Raw genomic sequence first — 5,941 nt, forward strand, 5'->3', positions numbered from 1 at the left:
ATTGTATAGGCAGAGCTAGCTTCCTAGGCATGGGGCTTATACAGTCGCATAGAGCCCAGTGCTTATGAGTACCAGCATTTGGTTTAATGCTCTGATGTCACCATCTTGAAATTTTTAATAATTTTTTAACAAGAAGTTCTGCCTTTTTATTTTGCACTGAGCTCCACAAATTATATTGCTGATCTTGCTTATGGTATGACGTAACTTGTGATCAACATTGTTCTAGGATGAGATAAGAAAGGTCACACTGTCAAACTGAAAGATTAACTAATTTGATGTCAAATATGTAGGTGTTAGAAATAGAGCCAAATGCCTACCTGGGTATTGGCTATAGCAAATATTTCTTTGAAAGACAGTAAGAAATTTAGTCTTTAAAAAGTTACATGCTTAGTAAAGTAAATATTGTTCTTTAAGATTTGTATACATCAGGGTATCAAACTTGTGCTTACATTTATGATTAAATTCCAAGGTGTTCTGAAGATTGCTTCAATAATTCCCTGATATTTAAAAAAAAAAAAATTTTGAAGGATTAAAGTTAGCATAATCAGGAAATAAAGTAGAATTTTTAAAGTTGGATGAGTTATTTGAGTCGACTTCTTCTGTGTCAGGGTTTGTGAGCATCAAAAACTGGCTATTACAGGTAGTTCTTGGATCTTATGCGAGGAGTTAGAAGCAATTGAACAGTTTTACACTTATTCATTACATACAGGATTTACCCAGGTATTATTTCTGCTGCTTCAGCACTTTTTACAAAGCCTTTGGAAAGACAGGACGTGGGCTAACAATGGTAGTCTTTAAGTAAATTGTCCCTCTTTGCAGATGATATGATTGTATATTTAGCATTTTCTTTTTTAACATAAAAAGCAAGTGAGAGAGGAAAGACTTTGTTTTGCTAATAAGAACAGAATCTAGCTTAGCAAATATGATACCCTCTCACAAATCCATAAAGAACTGAAAGTTTATGCAATTTTAAAATACCTCAGGAAATGTTTATGAATATCTTTTAATTCCAAGTCATTTAACTTGCATTTAAATATGCTAGCTTAGCAAAATCATATTGGTAATTTTGTTGGTACAAATGAAATAGAACTGAATGGTGTGGGATTTGGGGAAAAGAAAGAAAATTAAAATTATTGCCTTTAGGAAAATACACTTAATAACATAAGAAACTTTGTATAGGTTTATCTCTCCAAAAAAATTGTTTTTGAAAGATTTGAATTCAAGCAATTAGTGGAGAGACCAGTGTGGGAATCCTTACTGCTTTACTTATTTGCTGACTTGGAGCAGGTTACATATCTCTCCCCGCATCACATTCTTCATTTGCAAGCTGGGGCTGGTTGTAGCACTTTTCTTTCAATGTTGCTTGAAGATTGCGTAAAAATATATGTAAAATGGGTGGCGTGTGTATATGCACAACAGATGCCATCTCTCACCTTGATCTTGTATTTATTTTTATTTAGTAAAATAATATATACATATTGTCACATGTATAAATATTTGCCTATCCTTTATGTCTGTCTACTAAATTGGCATAAAAGTGAACCCAGGGTACCACTCTTCCTCCTCTGTGCTCTCCTCAAGGAACTCTTAATCTCTGAACTCCTCCAATCTCCCCCAGGATCTGACTTTTTCTCAGGCTTTGGCCTAGGTCAGTTAAGATGGGAAGAGAAATATATATATATATATATATATATATATCTTCCCAGTCCAAACTTAAAATCCAATTACTGCTAGGCAAACATATCTCATTATAACTAAGATTGTCTACCACTTAGCACTAACTTTGGTATGTTAATATGCTAAAAAGAGTCCCTGTTTTCCTTTATTAACTATCCCAGACATTCCCTTCTGTACTTCCATTTTGATAGGCCACGGCTTGCAGGTAATGTGACAGTGCCCTGCTCTGAGAAAAGAATAATCTTAGTGTCAGGAATCCTGGAAAAAAAAAAAAAATATTGATAAAAGTGCATTTATAAATACAGAGTTTATTTCATATAACAAGTTAGTTGGTGAGATACATTTTGAACATTTAATGAAGAAATTGACTTTTCTGAGGGACAAGGATGGTTTTACTGTAGAAAGGTAAGTAAATCAAAGCAAACTGTATAAACATTGGTCTGAGTGAAAGTAGACACATGTTTCACACGGGTCAATCTTTATGGGGTCCCAAACTCTCCTAAAAGTACAAATTACCTGCATTAGAATATTAGACCAAAAGCAGTAGAATCTCTTATAGAAATGACTGAGGTGGTCTGAATGAATCAGAGAAAATGACAGTGGTAAAGAATCATTGGTTGAGCAGTAGTTTTTCTTTCTGAATCTAAGCATGTAAACACTAAGAGAAGTACTACAGAACAATTGTGTTCCATATGAAGTTTTCATTTATCCAACAATGACAAAAAAGGATAAGCAATGATATTGTGCTAAAAATTACTTGAACAATTTAAGACGGGTCTGTATGCTTTGTCATCAGAACAGCTCAGTTGAGATCATAAATTATATGGCTGAGAAGTGCTATAGCTTAGCGAGATTGATTTGTAATGTCATGCAACCCACTGCCATTGCACTGTGCATTTGTGTCTACTTAATGTTTATATAACAGAGGCCGAGAGAACCTATACTTGAACTTTGCTTATGTATTAATTTTCCTGAAGTGTCTGAAGGAGTAATTTTTATAAAGAGGCATATGTTTTGTTTTGATAGACACTACATTGAAGACCATGAGAAGCTACCTGTCTCCCATTTTGATAGCTCTCCATTTTACATCTTAGCAACACGCAGTGCCACTAATAAGTTGGAGACAGAGAGGGCTACATCCTCCTCCACAATATGGAAATTTAGGAAGTGTATTTCTTTACCAGTCAAAGTCTAGTATTTAGATGGCTGTCAACAATTAGTCAATGAAAATAATATCTACTTAGAATTTTTAAAATACCATAAAAAATACTCCCAAAGTAAATTATCTTCCAAAATAATAATAGTGTGTATCTCTCTATAGATACACATATAACACACACATTGATGCACACTCCAAGACACCTATGTACATGATACACTCATGAACATTTAAGCAAAATAACATTTTTTGCTAAGAACTCAATAGCAACTATTTTAAATTTTAAATACAATGTAAACAAATATATAAGTGGTCTGATATAACTGAATATATTTTAGTGAATATGTTCAGCCTTATTCTGATTGATTTATATATGAATTCCCCAATTTAAATTATCCTCACCTTAAGAAATAGTTTATTGCAGTTAATGTGCATATTAAACAATGTCAGTGGGGAAGGCACAGAGCGATCTCTTCCTCTGGCAAAGCATTTGCATTTAAGATTAAAAAGCAGTATACAGAAGTTTTACGAAATAGCAAACAAGCAGGGTTATTAAAAGGATTGTCTACAGAAGTTCAAAATACTGACTTCAAGTAACTTGGTCACACTGGTTACAAATCACTACTCCTTTGTTTAAAAATCATTTTTAAAGCAATTACTCCTTCATTTAACCTACAAAATTGTTGGCATAAAATCAATATTAAATCCTATAACTGATGCTAGATTGTCTAGAAATAAGTAATTTATGTTTTGTCTCTCAGTCATTTCTCTGGCGTGTCTCCACTGACTGAAGACTAATTGGAATACACCTAGAATTCATATTATAAAGCTATCTTATCCTATTGCTTGTATGCAAAATAGCATATGGTTATAGTAAAAATTAAAAAGGTAAATTGCTTGCATTCATCAGGTATTATGCATAAAACGTGGCTCTAAATGCACTCATTCATTAATATAGTCAGTGCATCTTTGCATTTTTATTCAGTATATGACATCATGATTGAGACTGATGAAATCCTATAATATGTAAATGTTACTCCATGCTTTTAAAAACACTATGGTTTACTTAGTCTTTAAACTCATTTAAAATATGTTAAAAAGTAAGTTCAGTTCTATAGAAATTATAATACAGAATTCAAATATTTTTTCTTTTGCTAAATCTAGATATTCATGTGTGGGCCAAGATCCATTTTTATATCATATTCAACCTAATAACTAAATTTATGTGATTTTCTAGTTAAGGATGATGTTTACAACCTAAGAAGACGATCCAAAATGCAAATTAAAACATTTCACATTCTGTTGAAATAATTTTAAAAGTCTTTCTTCAGGATACAAGATAAATTGCAAGTATTGCATGATCTGTGAAATGCTCAATGATCTCTTCTCTCCTTACTTATCCACCTGTATCTCAGTTCTCCAGTCAGCCCCTGCCTCCTTCCTTATTCCAGGGTCCACAGAACCAACGTATTTAGAAGACTGACAGTTCACTGAAATGTGTGCCCACAGTTAGTCCTTACAACCCTAACTCATAAGTCTACCTCTGAATTCATCTTCAACTGTAGAAAACAGCTGTGGCCATGCTGACAACATTCCACTCTAAACGCTGCATCTCTCTCCTTGTCTGCACGAGAGCAAATTCCAGTCCCATGAAAGCTTACTGGCTAAGACCAGGTGCAACTGGAGTTCAGAGGAGTAACTACTTCAAGGCACAACATCCAACCAATGCTGTGTGTGTCAGGGGAATGAGGTGGAAGAGTGGAAGTTGTTCAATAGCCTAGCCTCTCCATCTTTCTGGGGAACAATTTGGAAGTATGTCCTACATGGTTCCTCATAAGGCCCCAACAGACCTACGCCCCGATGCCCAAAATAGACACCCATTTATTAACACATACCTTGTTTCCTTTTCTTCCTTACTGTTTCTTGTCCAGTGTTTTTTACTTTTGTTTTCTGGACCATCTCTCACATAAAGTACCTGTCCCTAACTCTTTGTTCCTGGGTTTACTTAACCTTAAATGAGCAGTAGACACCCTGTTGGGTTGGAGCATCTATGTCCAATATAAAAACATTTGAGGTATCTCAGAGGAGGAGGCAGGGTGGGGGATTGGAGGGTGCTGTCACATCCAGGTATAGGCTCTTATGATTAATCTCTCTGATGTGGAATTGCTTGAAGTTCCTTGCATACGTCAGATTATTACATGCCTCTGTGTCTTCTATCATGCTGTTTTCTAATTGAGATGCTTGCTCTTCCTCTGCTTCTTCACTGAGATAACTTCTTATCTTCGAAAAAGCAGCTCAGATATTATCTTCCAGAAAGCTTTCTCTTATACCCAAAACAGAGTCAAGCTTCTTCCATAGCAACCAGCATGAATTTCATGTTAGAACCCTTAACACATTATATTGAGATGATCTATTAAGACGCATTCTCTTAGATTGCATTGTAAACTCTGAGAAAAGGGGCCAGAACGCTTTGGCTTTGGGACTCCGGGGTAGCACACTACCTATCATGTCCTAGACACTGAAAATAATAAATGGGTTAATACTTTTTTGAAAAAGCAGTTATAAGATGTCAGGCAGCGTTTTAAGTGCTATACCTATATTAACTCATTCCATCATCATGAAAACTTTTTGAGGTAAATACTATTAGTATCTCGTGTAAAAAAAAAAAAAAGAAGAAGAAGAAGAAATTGAAGCATAGTGAAGCTAACTGACCTGCAGTTCACTCAATTAGCAATTGAGCAGCCAAAGACAGGCTGAGGCTCAAATCTATGCTCTTTAAAGCTACCTGTCATTGCTTCTCTCGAGTTAATATTAAACAATAATATCTAACCAGTAGAACACACAATTTTTTAACATTTTGGTATTTAATCTGGGCTAAACTCTGTTCTGTGTCTCTACATAGTTTTCAAAGGAAGAAACTAAAATTCACTCTCAAATCACGTGATATTTATAAAAGCACTGGTAATAAAATACTTTCATCACAGCATTCCTAAAAAATTCATATGATTTCTAAGTAACTAGTGTAGATTGCCTGGTGTACCAGAAATTTACTTAGAAAGTTTACTTGACGGTCTGAAAAATAAGATGCTCTGTTTACCTGTTACT

This window comes from Mandrillus leucophaeus, unplaced genomic scaffold (genome assembly GCF_000951045.1).
Source record: "Mandrillus leucophaeus isolate KB7577 unplaced genomic scaffold, Mleu.le_1.0 Scaffold47, whole genome shotgun sequence".
Lineage (NCBI taxonomy): Eukaryota > Metazoa > Chordata > Mammalia > Primates > Cercopithecidae > Mandrillus > Mandrillus leucophaeus.